The sequence below is a fragment of the Xenopus laevis genome, chromosome 8L (genome assembly GCF_017654675.1).
Source record: "Xenopus laevis strain J_2021 chromosome 8L, Xenopus_laevis_v10.1, whole genome shotgun sequence".
In the NCBI taxonomy this organism is placed as follows: Eukaryota; Metazoa; Chordata; class Amphibia; order Anura; family Pipidae; genus Xenopus; species Xenopus laevis.
In genome coordinates this window covers 31,745,549-31,769,788 of record NC_054385.1, presented here as the reverse complement: position 1 = coordinate 31,769,788, position 24,240 = coordinate 31,745,549, and the positions used below count along the sequence as shown (strand labels likewise).

The following is a 24,240-nucleotide window of genomic DNA, read 5'->3' as shown; positions in this document are numbered from 1 at the left end:
GAATGAATAGGAATGCAGTATTCACCTTGTAGCTTAACGGGGCTCCTGTGTATGCAGCCATATTGTTTTCTGTTTCCCTCACCCTGCTTCCCTTCATTCAATATGGCACATTGATCCTGGGAGCAAATCCGATTGCCGTTAAGGAGTCAGGAAGGAATTTTTCCCTCTAGTGAAGCAGATCATCTACATTCTCAAGAGGTTTTTCGCCTTCCTCAGGATCAAAAAGCCAAATTAATACTACTAATAAAATTGTGACTTCACAGATTAACAACAAAGCCATTGTGTCTGTTTTTATTCTGGTTAATTCCATCATTTGGCAAGGGTAACATATAGAGGGAGTGAGAGAATGGATCAAATCTGCAATAAAGAAACACTGAAATGTTCAGTACCTGTGGGTAAGAGACAAAGTCCTTCTGCAGGAATGGTTTCTCCAACAAACATACTCACCCTGGAAACAAATTGGAGATTCTGTGGTTATTCTTGGCACCATTCCCCATCATGTCATGTATACTACGTGCATCCGCTGGAAGACACATAACAAAACTGGAGGGAAAGAAAAAAAATATTAATAATATAATCCCCAAACCCGAGTTTAATACAATACTGACACTTCAATGATCGCAAGTAAGAGCAAATCCTATTAAAAAGGAACAAAAAAAAAAATCATTTTGACTATGTCAATGCAAAGGGATATTCCAAAAGCCAGTAGCCATATGTGAGGAACAGAACTAATTTTCCCTTCATAGTCTGGCTTATCAGGTGCCAACCCTTAGGAAATAAAATGCACATGAGCAAACTGGCTCTTACCTTCCCTTACTCTCAAATCCTGAGATTAAATCAGTAAAGGGCAAGGTAGAAAAAATGCATAGCTTTTCCACTGTGATTAAAACTCCATTTGCCTATGTAGCAGTATAAGGCATATTACTAACAGCTTGTGGGACTATATCAAATAAGATTTATTCCCACCAAAACTACCTTTCTTACCACTAATATATTATACAGGTATAGGACCTATTATCTAGAATAGTCGGAACTTGGGGTTTTCTGGATAAATGGGTCTTTAAGTCTTAAAAATCATTTAAACCATAAAGGAGCAGGAAAGGTCTTTTAACTTGGGGGTGCAAAAAGTTAGGCACCCCCAAGTGATGACATGTACTTAACTGAAGCCCAGGGCTCATATCAGAAGATATCAGAACTGTCCCAGGAGTCTTCCAGCAAGCATCACAGAGCGATCGTCTTCTGGCTTCTTCTTTTTTCTTGAGGCTGTGCATGCGCAGTAGCGCAAAAAGATGAACTATAGCGAAAAGATGGGTACCTTTAATCAATATAGGATTGTTCTGCCTCCAATAATGATTAATTATTATCTATAGGTAGTGTGTTACTATATCTATAGGTAGTGTGTTACTATATACAGATGCAGCCACTTTGGTTTGTCTGTTTGACACAGAATAACTAAACACAGATATCCCATTTATCTCATTTAACACAGAAAACTGCGTCACAACATCCCATCTAATTAAAGCATTCACCATTGTTCACAATGGTGCTTTGGTATGCTAATGGAAAGGTTAAATGCATTAAATGAGTTAAGATGACTTTAGATAACGCAGTTTCTTCAATTAACCATGAGTCATGACGCATTTATCTCACAAATCCAAGTGGCTTCATCTGTAAGTGAAAAAGGAAATATTTTATTAAAATGTGAATTTTTAATTAAACTCAAGTCTATTGGAGATGGTCTCACCACAGTTCTGAGCTTTTGGACAATGGATCCCATACCAGTACTAAATGGCACAAACATCGGGATTTTCAACATTTTTGTAAGCAATCTTAAATATTGCCCATTACATGCCCCACCTATTGCAATGTACCAACATAAAAGATCCTAGATATGATGAAGCCAGGGGTCTGCTGAACAGTTTGATGCCCAATGTGCATAGATGCATTTTTAATCTTCCATTTTTTTACGAAATAAACACAGGGGGTTAGTCCCTGGCTTATGAGTGCCAGTGCCACCCCCCTCCTTTGCATCATCACCCCTCCTCTATTCATTGTGGGCCAGTATTTACCAGCAAAAGATGGCAACCTAGCTGCTGCCCAAGGGCTCTCTAGTTATCCCAAAAGGGAACTGTGATTTGGTGGGTTCACTCATTTCCCAGATGCCCCAAGTCATGTGACTTGTGCTCTAATAATCTTCAATCACTCTTTACTGCTGTACTGCAAGTTGGAGTGATATCACCCCCTCCCTTTTCCCCCCAGCAGCCAAACAAAAGAACAATGGGAAGGTAACCAGATAGCAGCTCCCTAACACAAGATAACAGCTGCCTGGTAGATCTAAGAACAACACTCAATAGTAAAATCCCATGTCTCACTGAGACACATTCAGTTACATTGAGAAGGAAAAACAGCAGCCTGCCAGAAAGAAAAAAAAATCTGTTTGCTCTTTTGAGAAATGGATTTCAGTGCAGAATTCTGCTGGAGTAGCACTATTAATGGATGTGTTTTGAAAAAAACATGTTTTCCGTTGACACGATCCCTTTAAGGTTAACAGTTTAATAGTGCTCACTGTTGTGTTCATTTGAAGACAAAGGTATACAATAATACACAATGGCATGTCTGAAGTCCAACTGTAAGACTGAGTACTGTCACGCATCGCTGTAGCATAGATACAATATCCAACCTGCAGTCCCTACAGCTGCTGTTGGACTACACCTTCCAGAATATTGGGAGTTGTAGTTCTCTTGGGACCCAACTGAGACTTTGTAAATAATATAAAGTATCTGTTTGATGTAGAGTGTACATAGGCTTATCAAGGCTATTACCCACTTTTCTGCCAAAGGCATACTTTGGTTCATCTGTCTACAGAAATGCAACCTGACTGTGCAGCTACCAAGGAAGAACGTTCCCATTCAGTTGGATGGAGAAATAAAAAAGAAAAGCGATAACAAACTCACCCCTTGTACCAGTTCTGCAGCAAAGCAGGCAGCAGCTACCAGTAGGCAAAGTCTGCAAGCAAAGCAGAGTGAACTCTTTTAAGATCATTTCGGGGAGACACAAACAACAAAACCCACACTGTCCCCACAGCGACTCTGAACTACAACCCCCAAAAGAAACACTTACGTTGTCACCATCTTTCTAATCACAGAGACGTGAAGTACGAAGAAGTCACCCCTTTTGTCATTCTCCCTTTAGAGTGTTCTGTGCAGGGGGCTCATTGAAATCTTCTCCTTGGAACTTCACAATCAAAGTCTAGCAGGGGAAGTCCCTGAAGAACCTACAACAAAAGCAGAAGTGATGAGTGAGATTAGAGGTTTGGCCGAGTGAGATTAAAGGTTGAGGTGTGAGACCGAGAGCTGCATGACTAATTGACTATAAACTTTTTGGTGTGCTGCCATCATTAATGTGGACATGGTCTAGTGGTAACATGGCTTTGGTGGGTGTGGTTTAAAAACAGGGAGTGGTCAACACTGTTTTCTATTATTGGCCTACCATGAAGGTTAGATGAATTCCAGCTATTGGCACCACAGCAGTTGGACAACAATGCTCTAAAATGCATTTTTCATACAAATTGCTAATATGCTGAAATGTTGTTATTTCTGGGGGATATATGCTGCTGCGGGTTCTACTGCCGCAATAGGTTCACTACACATTTCATGTACTAGCAAAGTGCTAGCAAAATTAGAGCATTGAATGTATTGTAGGGTCATTAAATAGAGTTGTTTTTGATCCAAATATTGCAGTAGCGCCAGCAGCAGTGACAGTGGCAAAGGAAGTAGAGAGAAAGGAAGGAAGGTGTGGGAGTTAATGAGAGAGCAAGAGCATTTATTTTTTCTGCTGTATCCATAACCTGCATTTTCAGCTACAAGTATTGTAAGAAACATGCTGCGTACACAAGCTGTACCATATAAATACAAATACACAGACACTCATTTAATAGGTTTGATTACCTTACTGCATGTCACTATGGAGTGTTGTTTATATGGTGCTTGCACTATGTTTAGCTGCCAAGAATGGTTTTGTGACTGGGGATCAGTTAGGATAGGACTATTAGGCCAAAAGTCTTCCCATAATTCCAAGGTACTCGGCCCGGCCTGGCAATCTGTAGGTTCTGGAAAAATACCAGCAGAAGAGGCTGCTGTAAGATAGACACTGGATATTTATTGGGCCTGTGGGGGAGTTGTATCCTGGGATAGACCTGCTAGATATAGTTCTGCCGTGTCACCCTGGCCGGGGTGTGCTGAGCATAATTAACATACATGTCAATTCCCCTGTATTTGTCAGGAGTCTCCCAATTTAAGTCCCTTTTCCTCATTCTCCTGCATTAACGGGTCCATCTCTCACTCTCAGTAATTTACCCCCCAAATTCCAAATTCCTCACTCCATTGCTAGGCTTTCAATTGTCACCCAAAGATCTCAAATATCACCCGAAAAAGTGGGTCAGGGATCATGGCAGGAGACCGATCCAGGGGTCGGACATGAATGGGTCCAGGTTGACATTTCTGCAGGTGACCATCTTGACATGACAGGTGTGAAAGAGGGTAGGACAGTTAGAAGAGGCCTTCACACAGGTAAAAGAGTGACCTTTGTTATTTAAGCTCCTTCCCTGGCAATTTGTAAACACCTGTGGGGCTACTGTAAGATATATTAGTCATTCTCTATTTATTGGGTTGGTGGGGGACTGTTTGAGCCTCTGGGTAACAAATATTGGGTCATATTGCAAATCTCACTCTGCACTTGGTCCTGCCAACAATAAGACTTCACAAAATGTACCCTTCAACTGCCAGCTCAATACAGCTATCATGACAGAGCACCGGGATATGGAGAGCATCATCTTCCCTCTGGCTCCTGCTCCTTTATAATTTCCACACCCTCCCCTTCTCCTCACTCATTCCCTCTTCTCCTACCTGCCCGTGGCCGACCTTATGGTAAATGGCACTTTGTAAAGTGGTCACAAGCAGTGTACAAACAACAGTGGTTCCTTTATCCGCCTCCTGCTTGAAAGATGCCTATAAATAGCAGTTTCACAGTAACTTGTGTTAAACTGCCTAAATACTGTTTGGCCCAGTATTTAGAAATGAGCTGCAGCGAGAAGAACGTCATACTTTACCAACGTGAGCACACCAGACTCTATTCCTCCTTCTTTTTGTAGGGTTCTTTGGTGGACACATTTCCTAATTCTTGGTGATGCTTATTATATGGACGACTAGCCAAATTCTTGAAGCAAATCTACACCCCCAATAGGTATGTGTGGGGAAGGGCATCTCTGCAGCTTCATTTCTATTGTATTATTCTCTATCATTCTGTGTATGTGGGTAGTAATCATCAGTGCATATACCTGTAAGAAAAAAAGTGTGTTAGTGACTATATTCCAGACCTGTGTCCTGCACATTGTCACTTGTATAAAAATAAAACTAAATTGTTTTTTAGTGGTGAATTGCAAATTAAACATTTTTATGTGTATATAGAACACCTTGCTTTTTCTGGGGAAATTACAGTTACCTATATAAAGTCCAAATTAAGTCTGATGAATTGCAGAGACAATCTTGCCTTACTATACGCACTAACCCACAGTTACAGTCACTACCCCGAAGAACATCTTGCCTTATTATACACACTATCCCCCTATATACAGCCTCTACCCTGTAGAACATTGTGCCATATACACACTGGTGGGCAGGAGTGTGTTTGGTTGTGTCAGTGAGAGGGTAGGTACATGAGGGGGTGGAAGGGTGAGATTACATGAGTCTGCAAAACAAAACAGCACATTACGTGATTTACTTACCTTGCGTCTCCTACATGCAGTGAAAACATTGATCCCTAGACGTTGTCTCAGCCCCCAACACAATCCCAATAGATTACCCTGGGAGAGCAAATAAGCAAATGAGAAGAAATAACACATTTCATACACAATAAAAGGAAGGCCTATTGGAAAACATGGGAACACTAAAGTAACTGAAGAGGAAGCAGATCTGTTTCCTCTATAACGTTTAAATCCACATCCCGCTGCTTTTATTTTCTTTAAAGGGGTTGTTCACCTTTAAGTTAACTTTTAGCATGTTATAGAATGGCCAGTTTTAAGCAACTATTCAATTGTCCTTCAATGTTTATTTTTTATAGTTTTTGAATTATTTGCCTTCTTCTTCTTCTGACTCTTTCCAGCTTTCAAATGGTGGGTCACTGACCCCCAACTTAAAAACAAATGCTCTAGAAGGCTACAAATGTATTGTTATTGCTACTTTTTATTACTCATCTTTCTATTCAGGCCTCTCCTATACATATTATTCATAATAAAAATGAAAACCAATTGCAAATTGTCTCATACTATCACTCTTTACATCATACTTAAAGTGAACAACCCCTTTAAATTGACTAGCGTGCTCCTCCCAATCAGCAGAGGGCGGGGGGAAAGGTGGAGTGCGTTAATTTAAGTTTTGTCATTTGCTATTATTATTATCCATATATCACCATCATTACAGAGCGGTTATTACTTGTAGTCTAGTATCATTGCATTTTTTAAAGGAGGCAAATCCATTCCATAGGCTGTGACTGTACTGCGCCACATCTCACGTCTCCTACATGTTTTGCAGACAAATCCACTGATGTCTAAATACTTTCAGAATGAAGCATGTCTGGAAATGGCAATGATCTTATTTTATTTAACTGGAACATCTTTGAAATATATAGAAATATTTGGCTCCTTTATCTATACTATTACTTTTTAAAAGTTGGGGGAGGGTCAGGTTGAACATGGACAGGGTTTTGACATTACGGGGCATAACTATGTGTACGCATGGCTTTTATTCACTGGGGCTTCATTTTACTTGACCAGGAAGCCATATAATTGGGCCCCTTAGGGGAAGAGGGACCTGCTAACTTAGTAGTATGGAGCCCTAACTTTACTCTCATTTATTAAATTTTAATTTCATGAAACAATGTGTTTTTTCCCCAAAAGAAAAAAAACCATTGCTAGCCAGTGTCCCCCAAAACATTGGTGAACAGGGCCCCAGTAAAAGTAAAAAACAAAAACACTGGTGGTTACGAGTTAAAAAAAACTAACAACGATGGCCAGGAGTTTGAAGAAATGGTGTTTGATGGCACTTATCTTTTTCCTTTTTTCATTCTCCCCAGTGGCTTTGGCGGTTACCCGTGCCCCTCGTAAAATTTGAAATCCACCCCCGGGATATCTGTAAATAAATCAAAACAGAACCAAAATAAAAAATATTAAACTAAAGCAGATACACATAGACATATAAGTAAAGTAGAAAACAAATTTACAATAATATATCCTCATTCAATGAGGCAGGTATTGTACTAATATGTTTGTTCTTGCACCATAGTAATAGTGAAAAGTCAGGCACCTCCCTGAGAAACAACCAAGGAAGATTGTCTGGGATTAAATAGTGAAGTGTTAGTATATATTCTGTAAGTATTCTAAAAAGAAATTAAGAATAAACCACATAAAACCCCAAAGTATTTAAGTACTAACCGGCTCCCTTGCACTGATCAATTCCGGACTGTGCCGCGCCTCAATTCATTCCATAAACTGCAGGGAAAAAAGTGATCACAAGATGGCGGTAGAGCAAAGGTTCCGTAAAATCCCATCATTCAGGAGTAAAGGGATATGGACACCAGTTGGCTCTGAAGTGACAGTTAAGAAAAGAATGGGACTACAGCTTTTAAAAGGATAACATAAAACATTAGTGAATAATAGTGAGCAACTACAAAATATAGAAGGGTGATATTATTCTGTAATTCAGTCAGTTAACATTCAATACTTCAATCACATGTGAAAAGTACCAAAAAAATCTTTAGGCGTAATTGCTCAATGGAGTTTATTAGTCACAGCGGTGGGTACAAGATTATCCGGCATCATCAGCCATGGGATTAGAGGAGATTTCTTTAGTAACTCCATCCCCTTGTGTCACTTTAGGGGTAAGGGAGGTGAGTTAAACCCAGTGATCAGCATCAAACCCCTGCCTTACATAATCTCACTACTTTAGAAGAGGCACATTACACAAGATCTGTCCCATAATACGTCCTATACATCACTTAATTATTGCTCTCGACGTGACCCATTTCAGTTACAACACTGTATATCCAGTCACTAGTAAAAATCTGCAACTCGAATACCCTGTTAACACAAAGGAAGCAGCAAGAGTGGAACCATACCTCCCAAATGTCCCGTTTTCAGCAGGACAGTCCCTCTTTCAAACTGCAACCCGAAGTCCCGATTTTCTCTGCACTGAAAAGCTAAAAAAAAAAAAGATACAAGTTTCTAACTTAATTGGCTTTTGGCAGAGGGCCCAGAATAGCCATGAGGTGCAGATAAGATACTTTGTAACAATTTTGAGAAAAGTAATTAAGTAATTGTAACAATTTAGATAAGGAGGTTCCTTAGGAAATGTTACACTCACAGCTTAACGGCAATTCACCTTCATTAGCAAAACTGTAATAACTGGAAAAAAAAACACAGAAATATGTTCAAACTTTTGTAACCTGCCATTTTTTTTTTAAAAGGAACATGGTAATTAGGGGGCGGCCAAAAAATGGGTGTGGTCAAAAAAAATTCACGCCACTTTTTTTGTCCCTTGTTATTTCTAAAATGTTGGGAGGTATTCGGAACTATAGCAAAATTCCAGAGAAAGGGACAGAAAAGTACAGTAAAAAAAATGTGGATATGGAGAAGAACATGCCCCTATTCCTGAAAACATCTTACCTTACTACACACACTATCCCATTGTTATACTCACTACCAATAAGGTCATCTTGACTTACTATACACCCTATCCCACAGTTACAGTCTCTGTTCATAAGACCATCTTGCTGTAAGATGCACATTATGCCACAATTACAGCCACTACCCCTGAGACCATCTTATGGTTACAGTCCTTATTCCTGACACCATCTTGCCTTACTATACTCATTATCCCACAATTCATCATTCCACTGACACAATCTTGTCTCACTATACACACTATCTCACTGTTACAGTCTCTACCCTGCAGAACATTGTGCCATACAGGCCCAGATTTATGACAAAGATCTAGGGTGGCAGAATTTTAGGGGGGTGGCATGCTGCCCAACCACACCCACATTGGTCCCTAAGCACTGAGGATTCACAGGAGATACAACAGATTTTAAAATTTCCTGTGTCCCAATCCCCAGTTTTTAAAATTCCCTGTCCACCAATATCATCAGAACTCTGGAACCCAATGCTAAAAATTTGCCCATGTTCAGAAAGGAAGATGAGAGAATAGGGCGGATGAACGGCAGCGGGTCTAGGGGTGCTAGCCCTAGTAAATCCGACCCTGGTGCCATATACACATTAACCCACAGTTATAAATTCTACCCCAAATCATATCTTGTCTTACTAGTCACACTATCCAATAGTTACAGTCATTTCCCCTGAGAACCTCTTGCCTTACTATACACACTATTCCCCAGTTACAGCTCATTCCCCTCATCTTTGTTTTCATTATAGCTTTATGGAGAATTCAAGGAAAGAGAAGTTGGAAGAGAAAGAAAGAGAGGAAACAGAGAAAATCGAATCACGGGAGGAGAGAGAGAAGAAAGGGTGACAGCAAATGAGGGAAAAGGAGGATGGGGCATTTCTGTCATATTTTTGTCAAGTCAAAGCAATTGATTTAACCCCTCCACCCTCAGAGAGACCTTCAGTACCCAGCAGATGTATTTGGACTCCAGACTAATGTCTCACCTCTCCCCGTACACTACTTCTGTGCACCTCTGAAGACTGAATCTTTCAAAGTAGAGGAGTAAAGTACTTCCCCAGTCTGACCCGCACCCAACTCAAACCCACAGCAGTCGCCCACATTTCAACCTGAACCCCACCAACATGTGGGTTTGAGGTCAACCAGCACATCACTAAAGGGGACGAGTCAAATATGTTTTAGTATAACATGGGGGCAGCCGTGTGCTTTAGGTGTAGGTCATTAGGTGCAGTATAACTTGATGGCAAATGAGGGAAAGAACCCTTTATACACCCATTACCATTAGAAGAAAGGACGTTCCGCCTAAATATTCGGAAGGGTTTTTTTACAGTGAGAGCTGTGAAGATGTGGAATTGTCTCCCTGAATCAGTGGTACAGGCTGATACATTAGATAGCTTTAAGAAGGAGTTGGATGGTGTTTAGCAAGTGAGGGAATACAGAGTTACGGGAGATAGCTCATAGTACAAGTTGATCCAGGGACTGGTCCCATTGCCATTTTGGAGTCAGGAAGGAATTTTTGCCCCTCTGAGGCAAATTGGAGAGGCTTGAAACTTGATGGAACTTGAACTTGATGGAAGTGTCTTTTTTCAACCTAACTTACTATGTTACACTTATTATAAATACAATAATGCAGTGGGGCTGCAGGAAAGCTGCAATTGCCCCATTATCTGTGTTGTTTCACCTGCAATTTCTTAAGAAATCAGAGGTTCTATGATCCGGAAGTCATCTCAACTGACATGTTCTTAGATGTATCACTCACTGCTGAGTTCTAAACTGTCTCTGGAAGCAATATCAGCACAAAACAAACATGAAGAACACAGAACCGGCACACGGAATTGCTCTTCCATGAGGGGGTGATCCCGAGTCTATTGTGACAAACGGCTTCAAACACCTTTGGGTGAGCTTTGTATGTGCTGGGAATCAGCAGAAAAGAAGATGGGGAGCTACTGGAGCATATGTGGAGACACAGATATTTACTACTGACAACCAATTTGGTACTTTTATTGCCAGACAGATTTTGAATATTTTGAACTCTATTCCTTTAGGGATGTTTCCTATGAAGGTCTTTGAGTTTACCCAGGAAAACTATTTTTTTTTCAGAAACATAAGCTTTCAAACTCTACTAGAATGTTGATGTCACTTCTGTAATAAGATATAGACTTCTATGTGTCTGACTATGAAGATCTCATCCAGGTCATGGTATATCTAGTTTAGGTAAATCTAAAAACAACTGGACTTGCTGAGTAATCAATGAAGACGTTTCACTACTCATTAGTTCAATTGACTAGTGTGGGAAGTTCTCGACATATAACCTCTTCCACTAATCCAATCACAATGGCACATTGTAATTCTTCAAAGAGGTGACATCTGAAGAAATTTACAGAGGTGTTGATTCTGTGTAGTTACTGTGATAGGATTATCCAATGTGTCATGCAACACAATGATTCAATGATTCCTCAGCAAGTCCAGTTGTTTTTAGATTTACCTATACTAGCTTCTAAGTGTCTAACTTTATGAATGTTTCCCACAAAATAAACACATGTATCAGAGACATCATTTAGTTTATGCATGAAATACAGATTTGGACAGTTCCATGTCTCCTGAACTTGCCAATACCAAATATGTATAGTATATGACAATTTCTTTTTTATAAAAATTGTGAAATTGTTCAAAAATAACCAAAGCTTCCAGTCCACAGCACGTCTCCTACAGGTCATCGGGAACCAAGCTAAAATACTAAAAATATGAATGCCAGGGATCCGCTGAACAGTTTGATGCCCAAGGTAGCAAGAAAAAGGTACACTCATCTAGAATGTCGTATATATTTGTTAAGTACACATTCCCCCAAATTAAAAATGGGTACACGTCTTTAAACTCCAAAGTATCAAGTCACAGAGCTTTCCTAAAGTTGCCAATTTTGAGAACATTTCCAAAAATCACCTTAAAGAGGTGGTTTACCTTTAAGGTAACTTTTAGTATGATATAGAATCATTGCTAGATTTACATAGCGGGCGCCCCTAGGTCCCCTCCCCTTTATTCGTGCAAATTTTCATCATGGACTGGAGAAATGGGGATTGGCGCATTGGAAATTAAAAAAAATTATTGTATCTTTTGCGCATTTCCAGTGTTTTTGAACTAATGTGGGTGTGGTTGGGCTGCATGCCGCCCCCTAAAATCCTGCCGCCCTATGGGGGCGTTGCTGACACCATCTAAAAAGCAAATACTCTATAAGGCTACAAATGTATTGCTATTGCTACTTTTTATTACTCATCTTTCTATTCAGTCCTCTCCTATTCTTATTAAAATCAGTGAATGGTTGCCAGGGGAAATTAAACTTAGCAACCCGATTACTGAAACTGGAGAGCAGCTGAATAAAAAAGCTTAATAACAAGAAATGAAAACCAATTGCAAATTGTCTCGGAATATCCATCTCTACATCATACTAAAATTTAATTTAAAGGTGCACAAACCCTTTAAAGCTTCACATTTGCAACATCTTAGCTCCCACATATCATTAGGTACCAAGACAAAATGCCCTAAATATAGGGGGGCGTGGCTAGCCATGGTCTAGAAAAGACATGTTTCCAGTTTTTTAACAAGTCCCAAAAAAATAGCCATTAGGAGCATTCAGAACCCAGATCAGGCTAGACTAATTGAAGACAATGGGGAAAAGAAAACCGAAGGACCAGACTTGCACCATGTTGACCTTTCTTCAGAAATCAGCACAAACTGAAAGGTCTGTCTCTTTTCAAGATAGCTGGCGAAGCGGAGCTGGAATGTACATCTCTCTCACCTGCTTATTCTTTTAGCGGTAGCGACAATCAGACACCACTTCAGTCTCAATCAGCACCAGTACTCTCACCAGAGATTCGCGAATACAGCCTGTTACCTGCCAGATACTAGCACAAAAGTTCAGAGACAGCCTGGCCCAGGTGCCCCAGGCAGTCCAGCCAGCCAGCTCGCCCCACATCCCATCTCACACGTGTGCGCGGCATCAGTGCTCGCGTGCGAGGCATAATCGATCACGCGCGCATGGGCGACACTAGCTCTCGTGTGTGAATGCCTGCCAGCAGCTTTCGAGCACGCATGCGCGTAAGGGCTATTGTCAAGCGCAACTCTAGTGCCAGGTCTGGTCTTGGAGTAGGCAGAAGAGGTAGCTGCCCAGCGCCCCAATCGTTGTGCCCTAGGCAGCTGCCCTTTCTGCCTACTCCTAGTTACGGCCCTGGAAAAGCTACATAACTTACAACAAAGGTAACTGAGTAAGAGCCACCAACAAACAGAGCTGGTCTTCTGAAATGCTAAAATATCAATATTTATGGATCTCTCTCCAATTACATGAGCAAAACAAAGAGAGATACGGCCAGTGACTCAAGAAGTACACAAAAACAATATCCCCTACAGCTGGGGCTTACCCTTTCACTTAATTGTAAATAAAGATGGTAAGCAACACACTCTGCAAGACCCAGATGACAACAAATTTTTAAATAAATTGGGCATCCTAAATACAAGTAAAATCCAACCTACTGCAATTGCACCGACAAAGCCCAGGCCCCAACCAGTGTGGTCTAATGTCCAAGCTTCACAACATAAACCATCAACACCTAATCAGGATCCACCACTTGTACCCCTATGCACATGCCATCATACCCCTATGTATAGGTCATCAGTACCCCATGTACATACCATCCGTAAAGCTACAGACACACCATCTGTACCCCTATGCACAGATGACCTGCATCCCTATGAATAGGTCATCTGTACCCCTAGCGGTGGGCGGGTTCCCTGCGTGGGTAAAGGGGTGGGCGGGTTCCCTGCGTGGGTAAAGGGGCAGGCCGGTTCTTTACGTGGGTAAAGAGGCGGGCGAGTTCCCTGCGTGGGTAAAAGGGTGGGTGGATTTCGTGCATGGGTAAAGGGGTGGGCGGGTTCCATGCATGGGTAAAGGGACAGGCGGGTTCCATGCATGGGTAAAGGGGCAGGCGGGTTCCCTGCGTGTGTAATAGGGCGGGGAGAGTGGCCTGCATGGATAAAGGTGTGGGCGGGTTCCCAGCGTGGGTAAAAGGGCGGGCGGGTTTCCAGCATGGGTAAAGGGGTGGGCGGGTTCCATGCATGGGTAAAGGGACGGGCGGGTTCCCTGCGTGGGTAAAGGAGAAGGCAAGTTCCCTGCATGGGTAAAGGGGCAGGCGGGTTCCCTGCGTGTGTAATATGGCGGGAGAGGGGCCTGCATGGATAAAGGTGTGGGCGAGTTCCCAGCGTGGGGTAAAAGGGCGGGCGGGTTTCCAGCATGGGTAAAGGGGTGGGCGGGTTCCATGCACGGGTAAAGGGACGGGTGGGTTCCCTGCGTGGGTAAAGGAGAAGGCGGGTTCCCTGCATGGGTAAAGGGGCAGGCGGGTTCCCTGCGTGTGTAATAGGGCGGGAGAGTGGCCTGCATGGATAAAGGTGTGGGCGGGTTCCCTGCGTGGGTAAAAGGGTGGGCAGGTTCCATGCATGGGTAAAGGAGCGGGCAGGTTCCCTGCATTGATAATGGGACGGGCAGGTTCCCTGCATGGATAAATGGGCGGTCAGGTGGGTTCCCTGCGTGGGTAAAGGGGTGGGTGGGTTTTCTGCTTGGGTAAAGGGGTTGGGCGGGTTGCCTACATGGGTAAAGGGAAGGTAAGGTAAAGGGGTGGGCGGGTTCCAAGGGTTGGTAAAGGGGCGGGTGGATTTTCTGCATGGGTAAAGGAGTGGGCGGGTTCCCTGCGTGGATAAAGGAGCGGTTTGCTTGCATGGGTAAAGGGTTTTGCGGCTTCCCTGCGTGGGTAAAGGGGCAGGCAGGTTCCCTGAGTGGATAAAGGGGCGGGAAGGCCGGCTCCATGCATGGGTAAAGGGGCGGGGGGTTCCATGCATGGGTAAAGGGGTGGGCGGGTTCCATGCATGGGTAAAGGGACGGGCATGTTGCCAGCGTGGGTAAAGAGGCGGGTTCCCTCCGTGGGAAAAGAGGCAAGTTCCACGCATGAGTAAAGGGGCGGGCGAGATCCCTGCGTGGGTAAAGGGGCGGGTGCCGCGTGGGTAAAGGGGCGGGTGTGTTGCCTGCATGGGTAAAGGGGTGGGCAAGTTCACTGCGTGGGTAAAGGGGCGGGCGGGTTCCCATTGTGAGATAAGGGGTGCACGGGTTACTAGCGTGGGTAAAGGGGTGCACGGGTTGCCTGCGTGGGCGGGTTGCGTGCATGGGTAAAGGGGCGGGTCACCTGCGTGGGCAAAGGGGCTCGTGGGTTCCCTGTCTGGGTAGAGGGGAGGGCGGGCAGGTTCCCTGTGTAGGTAATGGGGCAGGCGAGTGGGTTCCCTTTTTGGGTAAAAAGGCGGGTGGGCTCCCTGCGTGGGTAAAGGGGCGAACGGGTTCCCTGCGTGGGTAAAGGGGCAGAACAGCCTCTTTATTAGAGAGAGAATAGGTGCTCGCTGTGTTTTACTCCTCTGGGATTGTCTCCCCTGAGGGGCAAGATGTTTACTACAAGTGACACACGGGTGCTGCTGTGTATTATTGGCACCCGGTGTTCTGGGTCATTATAATTATATCTTCATAATCATTATTAATATAATTATGGGAAAAAAGATGCCTGATGTTGGGCTGCCCCTTACCTGCCCTTATGTTGGGGAGATTCCCCTGGTGGGAAGGAGCACAGCTTACAAGCAGGCATCAAGGAGGGAGGGCAGATGTAGGGTGGGGTGCAGCCCACAAGCAGGCAAGGAGAAAAAAAAACGTTATACCCTCTCTCATTGCATAACAGCCACCAGTGGGAATTATCTGCTGACTGGCGCTAATGACAACACAGCCAAAGTGTGGACACACCCTCTGTGGGGGCCAATAACGACTCTCGCTGGCCACAAAGGGAATGTCACAGGATTGAACATTTCATGGGACGGAGAACTAATCACCACCTGTTCCTTCGACAGAACCTTCAAGCTGTTGGTCTGATATAACCCCCCATAGTGACTCTTCAGGGTGTGTAGATAATTGAAATAGATGTTTCTAAATCCTGACTGCCAGGTGTGTGGCCGTCTTGCTACAACTCCCATATCCTCAAGTTGTTAAACTACAGCTCCCTTATACGCCCAACACTGAAGGGTCACATGCCCAGCACCTCTAATACCAGAACTGTTGGCGCTTTCCTCTTCTCCTGTACCTGGTGGCATCTCATCCCAGCCCCCACTCTGCCCACCATGCCCATTACATTCTATTGCACTGGTTTCCCAGGGACAAGAAAAAAAGCACCAGTTATTGGACAGTGGGTGCCCGCGGGTGTTTCTATTCATTGCACAAATAAAATTAGTCAAACCGGAATCTTCTCAAGTTCTGTGTGCCAGAGGTGCGGGGAGTTGGGCAGAAAACACACACAATGGGCATCATGTGCTGCTTAACAACTGCTGCCTTGTGTTTATTATAAAGGAGAGAGAACAACCCTGTCAGCCAATCAGAATGCAACTTCTGTGTGGGTAAAGGGGTGGGAGGGCGGGTTTCCTGTGTGGATAAAACACATTTGCTATAGTAAGTACATATCTAACATGTGACTTATGGTACATATACTGCAATAACTAATGCAGCCATTGAGGGAAGCTTAAACTGCCTTTTCCATTCAGTACCATGGACAGCACTCTGTGGCTGCAGCTCCTATTGATTGACACACTGGTTGGTGGCACCGCTGTCACAGCAAAGAGTCAGTTCTATACACCTACAGATAACATTTTTATAACATTATTCCTATTAGATATCCTTGTACCACTGACTCTGTGGCATATGAGGGCCCCAAAATGAAGACAGTTCTGTCATTCCAGATACTGCAAAATCAACTACAGATTTCTTTTGAGGGGCAAAGGTAGAAAAGGGTACATTAACTCCCAAAAAACATATTTTTGGAAAGTACACATTCCCTTGAATCCCAATTGGGTATGCATGCCTTTCTACTCCAAAGCACCAAGTTGCAAACCTTTCATACATTTTTGGATTTGGTTACATTTCCAAAACTCACCTAAAAAGCTTTCACCTTGAAGTATCTTATCTCTCAAATACTATTAGTTACCAAGATAAAAAAAATCCTAAATACTAGCGCAGAAAGCGAATTTACCCTGGACCCCTCCGTCAACATTGTGGACCTCCCCCTTGACTCCCTCTGACACTGACACTGCCTGTCAAATAAATGCATATCTGGCTGCTGTCTATCTGCTGTATAGTATAATAAAAAAACATTCTCAACCCTTATCTATGAATTACTTCTATAGCCCACTACCAGAAATTGTCTTATTGGGTAAAGCCTGAGCATGTTCTGTACCAACAAAAGCCATAATAATTACCATGAGAGTGTCCCGGGAAATGTCTTGTCTTCTTCTGTATTATGATCTCAATTCCATCCCTTCTGCTTTATCTCTTTTCTTCTGCTTCTTACTGGCATTTTCCTGATAAAGACAAACTAATGAAAATTAATTAAAAAAACAATATATTTTTGGGGCTACTTAAGATTTCCAAATCTGCCATAATTAATGTGCAACCCCACTAAATAAATAACATTGAATAAAACCACCATGCTTATGCAGCCCTAATGCTAAGGGGACCTGTCACCACATTCCCCTCTAAAGGGCTGAGTTACCTCAGTAAAGGGCAGAGTTCCAAGCGAATGCTGTAAATGTTACTTGTTAACTGTTTGGGAATGCAAATCAGCAGTTTCAAAACTAGTCTGATGGGGAGGGAAAAGGGGTTTATATACAGGGGTTAAAAATGTTCAAGGTTTTCACACAAAAAATGTTCAAGTATGGTAATTTCAGTATAACACATGGGGGTCAATCCACTGTTACAAATGGAAGGCGACTGACAGTAAACCTACAACTTAGTTGGAATGTACGTGGATTAAAAGACTGCATAAAACGCCGGCTAGTTATGGATTTCATAAAAATATCAGGTGCCAAAATTAATATGTTGCAGGAAACCCCCTTAACTGGTGCTAAAGCGGGATTTATACTTACAATAAATGTTTTTCTAGTAGGCCCGAACCGGAGGGCCGACGAGAAAGCCCTAGCTTTGAAAAAGCCTTGGGTGGGATGGTATTACCATGCCGAGTTTTCCAACTATTCTCAGGAGTAGCAATCCTAATTTCCCGTGGTATCCCCTTCAGATTGATAGATGCAAAGTAGGACCGCAAAGACCGCTATATATTCATACATGGCTTTATTCAATCGCATGAAGTGATACTAGCTTCAATATATATACCTCCCCCCTATTGGGACACCTGCTTAAACCAACTCATGGAGTTTGCTGCAAATTATCCCCACGCTGAGGTAATAGCTATGGGGGACTTCAACACTTTACTTGACACAAACCTGGACAGGCTTAGGAAGGACAATAGTATACACCATGACAAAGCCACTAACCTAAAAGAGATAACAGCGCAGACGGGCCTAATAGAAACCTGGAGGCATCTACATCCAGATGTGAGCCAATTTTCTTGTTACTCTCAATCACATACTGTAAGGTTCTGTCGCGTATTGACTTTGCATTTGTCAGCCGATGAGCACTACACTGGGTAAGGGGTGCCAAATACCTAACCAGGGTCCCATCACGTGCCCCTAGAAATCCAAATTATGCTGGAAAACCAACAGGTCAAACCACGTTGGTCCTTGAACCCTGCCTGGTTAAACATACTAGATAACCAAAAAGCCATAGACGATGCTATAGTTGAATATATGTTAATTAATGAACATACGGTGGACCATTTAGTACTCTTTGATGCCCTAAAGGCGCATATTAGAGGGCTGTTCAACCACAAGATTAACTGATTTAAATCAGGAACAACTAGAACAAGCGATTAATAGGCTCGAGCTGGAGGTGATAAATGACCCGACAGCAGGGAAATTTGCTGAGTTATATAAGGCACAAAATAAATATGAGGAACTGCTAAAGGGGAAAGCCCAAGCCAGTTTGGATTTTAGGAAACTAGCCATAAATGACTGTGGTGAAAGAGCTGGAAAGATGTTAGCTCACCTAGCCAAAACAAACACCACCCCTCCAGCCATTACTATACTAAAAACGCAACAGGGACTGCTCACCACCGAGCCCAAGCAAATACAAAATATACTGGTTCAATTCTGTACTGTTTTATACAAATCTACACTAAATGCCGAAACTATGCCGCTCGTAGTAAATTTTCTAGATACGGTTAAAACTGCCACTTCTAACTGCAGAATATAGAGAATTCCTGGAAACTGACCTATCCCTTATGGAGATACAGGAAGCAATAGATACATTTCCCTCTGGGAAAGCCTCAGGAGCGGATGGAATCCCGATTGAGCTATATAAAAAACATGCAAGAACACTGGCCCCAATCCTACTAAAAGTGTTTGGAGAGGCAGTATCTAAAGGCCATCTTCGTGCTTCAATGTACCAAGCAGCAATTGCTCAACTCCCCAAATCCGGCAAAGACCAGACTTAAAAGAGTAATCAAAACTACTGCCCTCAATGTCAGAAGGTTAATGCACAGTCTCACAACCTCGCATACCAATTCGGGCTCCAGGGCCATTGCTGCCTTGGACATTGCCAAGGCCTTTGATACGGTAGAGTGGCCGTATCTGTGGAAGGTCTTGGCGGCGTTTGGACTAGGCCCCAGGTTTATTGCATTGGTGCAACTCTTGTATAAGGCCCCCGTGGCTTCTCTTAGGGTAGGGGGTGGGGATTCTCCCTCCTTTCAGCTTACTAGAGGAACGAGGCAGGGTTGCCCCCTGTCCCCTTTGTTGTTCGCTCTAGCAATAGAGCCCTTGGCAGCAGCAGTCCGCCAGAATAACGTAATGCAGGGATGGATCACTCCTGTCCAGAAGGATAAACTGCAACTTTATGCGGATGACACACTCATATACTTAGGGGACAGGGGGCACTCCCTCGAGGAACTCATGACTTTAACAGATACCTTTGGTAAAATTTCTGGTCTACAAATAAGTAAGTCAAAATCTATATTGTTTTTGGTGGACCCGCAACAGAAGGAAGAGAGACTAGAGCAGTCGGTACTACCAATAGTGGATAAATTTACATACTTGGGGGTGGAGATCTCCTTACCAATCAACTCATATTATGAGCTAAATATAGCCCCCTTACTAAATTGGGTAAAAACCAAATTTGAGGCATGGCGTAATCTACCGGTGGGACCTGCTGGTCGAATAAACCTCATAAAAATGTTCATACAACCTAAAGTTCTATATATGCTGTGGCACTCTCCTACAACGCCCCCAAAAGCGTTTTTCAGCAAGCTGGAATCCCAGATAAGGGAGTTCATACGGGGCAAGGGAAGGCACAGATATCCCTTCTGAAATGTCCAAATCAGGGAGGAGGGGTGTCACCCCCGGACTTCCATGTGTTATATTTAGCAGCACAACTATCTCATATCTGCCCATTAACTCCAGAGGGTCCGTGTACTCCGCTATTTAATGTATGGGGACTACAATACCCACCTAATCTTAAAGCATGGCAGACTTTGCTCCTAGCACCAAAATCAATGGGGCATAATCCCATTGGCAAAGCAACAAGAGAGGCTTATGTAACAGCTAAGAAAATTATGCGTATCCCTTGCCTAGATCCTTCTACCCCCCTGTGGAGCAATAGAATATTTGGGGACCTAGCTGACCTATCCCCGCCTAAATGCTGGGCAGAATGGGGTATCGTAACCATAGGAGATTTTTGGGAAGAGGTCAGAATGAAGCCTTTTATAACTCTTTTATAACTCTGATAAACCAATTTGCCCTACCTGAAGCACAATGGCTAGTGTATGCAAGAGTGCAGGGAGGAAAGGATGCAGTGACGTTACCCATAAAAGTAGAACTAATTGGGAAAGAGATTTAGGGCAATTGACGGACACCCAATGGGCTCTAGCGCTTAAAACCCCTAAACAAATCTCCAAAGACTGTAGACATGAGATGTTACAACTATATATGATCCACAGAGCTTACTATACTAGAGAAAAATGTCATAAAATATATACCCGAAAGTTTCACCAATATGTCTAAGATGTAGGCAAGAGACGGGGACCCTCATTCACACTCTATGGTCATGCCCAATGATAACACAATTTTGGGAAGAGGTCATTAGTATACTTAACAAGGTCATGGGCACACAGGTAAACGCTGACCCAGTTGTGTGTCTACTAGGAGTTTTCACTAGCCCCGATTTACAACCAGCTAAACACTTCCTTGGTAAAGCCTTATTCCAAGCCCGCAGGCTAATTACAAAAAATTGGAAAGCTGACGCCGCACCCAATGTGAAATGATGGGAATCTGAGCTATATGAAGCAGGAAAACTAGAAAAGTACATCTATAGGAGAAGGAATAAACTTGCAGTATTTACGAGAATTTGGGGAAAGTGGTTTGAGTACTGCTGGGAGAAGGAATGACATGACCGGCCAATGTGTGATGTAATACATTTTTTGTAATAGTATATGAGTTAAAGGAGAAGGAAAGGTTAAAACTAAGTAAGCCTTATTAGAAAAGTCTATATAAATACACCAGTAACCCCTCAAAGTAATGCTGCTCTGAGTCCCCTGTCAAAAGAAACACTGCATTTCTTTCCTTCTATTGTGTACACATGGGCTTCTGTATCAGAATTCCTGCCTTCAGCTTAAACCTCATTGCCCTGGGCAAGAGCATGCTCAGTTTGTTCCTCTTCCCCACCCCTCCCTTCTCTACTGTAATCTGAGCCCAGAGCAGGGAGAGACTCAGGCAGGAAATGATGTCACACCACATTAATACTGCAGCTCCTATCCTAAACAAACAGAGAGTTTCTAGAGCTTTTTACTCAGGTATGGTAAAACATTCTACAGAATAAATATAGCATTCTAGCTTGCACTATTGCAGCTAATATATTGGCAATAAAATGGCTCTGTAGCTTTCCTTCTCCTTTAAGGGGGGCCTGTACAGCAAAACAAACATCTATCTTCTTGTATCCATAAAGTTTTAAAATATCCAATCTGCGTATTGGAAACCTTCAATGTCTTATGCCTGCATATGCTAATTGTACTGTTGAATCTGAAATAAACTTAACTTGAACAAAAAAAAAAATTAATTCTGTTATATTCATCCTCAGACAGAGGGAGATAAATGTAATGGTCAGGGCCACCATCAGAAATCACAGGACCATATACAAAATTGACTGGGCCCACCTACCCCCACACCACACTAAAAAGACCACAGACATAAGTGCTAAAACTATAATGTGGTGTGTTTTACCTGCAGCCACAAGAGGTCTTCAGTTGATATGAAAACAAGGTAAAAGCCCATTGGTGGTCAGGGCCCCCCCGCCCCCAATAGAAAAAAAAAAACATTGCTAGCCAGTGTCCCCCATATAAGTAAGAAAAACACTGATGAACAGGGTCCCAGTAAAAGTAAAAAATAAATACACTGGTGGTTACGAGTTAAACAAACAAACAACAGTGGCCAGGAGTTTGAAATAATGGTGTTTGATGGCACTTACCTTTGGTCTTTTTCCTCCTTGGCAATTTTTTCATTCTCCCCGGTGGCTTTGGCGGTTACCCGTGCCCCTCCTAAAACTTGAAATCCACCACCGGGATATCTGTAAATAAATCAAAACAGAACCAAAATAAAAAATATTAAACTAAAGCAGATACACATAGACATATAAGTAAAGTAGAAAACAAATTTACAATAATATATCGCCATTCAATGAGGCAGGTATTGTACTAATATGTTTGTTCTTGCACCATAGTAATAGTGAAAAGTCAGGCATCTCCCCGAGAAACAACCAAGGAAGATTGTCTGGGATCAAATAGTGAAGTGTTAGTATATATTCTGTAAATATTCTAAAAAGGAATGAAGAACAAACCACATAAAACCCCAAAGTATTTAAGTACTAACCGGCTCCCTTGCACTGATCAGTTCCGGACTGTGCCGCGCCTCAATTCACTCCATAAACTGCAGGAAAAAAAATGATCACAAGATGGCGCTAGAGCAAAGGTTCCATAAATCACATCATTCAGGAGTAAAGGGATATGGACACCAGTTGGCTCTGAAGTGACAGTTAAGAAAAGAATGGGGCTACAGCTTTTAAAAGGATAACATAAAACATTAGTGAATAATAGTGAGCAACTACAAAATATAGAAGGGTGAAATTATTCTGTAATTCAGTCAGTTAACATTCAATACTTCAATCACATGTGAAAAGTACCAAAAATTTCTTTAGGTGTAATTGCTCAATGGAGTTTATTAGTCACAGCGGTGGGTACAAGATTATCCAGCATCATCAGACATGGGATTAGAGGAGATTTCTTTAGTAACTCCATCCCCTTGTGTCACTTTAGGGGTAAGAGAGGTGAGTTAAATCCAGTGATCAGCATCAAACCCCTGCCTTACATAATCTCACTACTTTAGAAGAGGCACATTACACAAGATCTGTCCCATAATACGTCCTATCACTTAATTATTGCTCTCGACTTAACCCATTTCAGTTACAACACTGTATATCAAGTCACTAGTAAAAATTTGCAATTTAGAACCCTATTAACCCAAAGGAAGAGTGGAACCATACCTCCCAAATGTCCCGTTTTCAGCAGACAGTCCCTCTTTTAAAAGCTCAACCCACAGGCACGGATTTGTACTGGAAAGTCCAGATTTTCTCTGCACTGAACAGCTAAAAAAAAAAAAAGATACAAGTTTCTAACTTAATTTGCTTTTGGCAGAGGGCCCAGAACAGCCATGAGGTGCAGATAAGATACTTTGTAACAATTTTGAGAAAAGCAATTAAGTAATTGTAACAATTTAAATAAGGAGGTTCCTTAGGAAATGTTACACTCACAGCTTAACAGCAATTCACCTTCATTAGCAAAACTGTAATAACTGAAAAAAAACACAGAAATATGTTCAAACTTTTGGAACCTATCAATTTTTTGTAAAATGAACATGGTAATAAGGGAGTGGCCAAATAAAAATTCACACCACATTGTTATTCTAAAATGTTGGGAGGTATGTGGAACTATAGCAAAATCCCAGAGAAAGGGACAGAAAAGTACAGTAAAAAAAAAAAAAAGTGGATATGGAGAAGAACATGCCCCTATTCCTGAGAACATCTTGCCTAACTACACACACTATCCCATCATTTAACTCACTACCAATAAGGTCATCTTGACTTACTATACACCCTATCCCACAGTTACAGTCTCTGTTCATAAGACCATCTTGCTGTATGATGCACATTATGCCACAATTACAGCCACTACCCCTGAGACCATCTTATGGTTACAGTCCTTATTCCTGACACCATCTTGCCTTACTATACTCACTATCCCACAATTGATCATTCCACTGACACGATCTTGTCTCACTATACACACTATGTCACTGTTACAGTCTCTACCCTGCAGAACATTGTGCCATACATGAACAGATTTGTGACAAAGACCTAGGGTGGCAGAATTTTAGGGGGGCGGCATGCTGCCCAACCACACCCACATTGGCCCCTAAGCACTGAGGATTCACAGGAGATACAACAGTTTTTAAA

The 24,240-nt window shown here is 42.5% G+C and overlaps 1 long non-coding RNA gene across 1 annotated transcript; it reads right to left on the bottom strand.

Moving 5' to 3' along the window:
• Nucleotides 1-8,191: 8,191 nt before the first annotated feature.
• LOC108705693 lies at nucleotides 8,192-22,757 on the bottom strand. Its single transcript, XR_005963313.1, has 4 exons — nucleotides 22,602-22,757; nucleotides 22,201-22,299; nucleotides 17,052-17,153; nucleotides 8,192-8,250 (listed from the first exon to the last, which is right to left on the bottom strand). It is a non-coding gene; the product is annotated as an uncharacterized LOC108705693 (long non-coding RNA).
• Nucleotides 22,758-24,240: the final 1,483 nt, after the last annotated feature.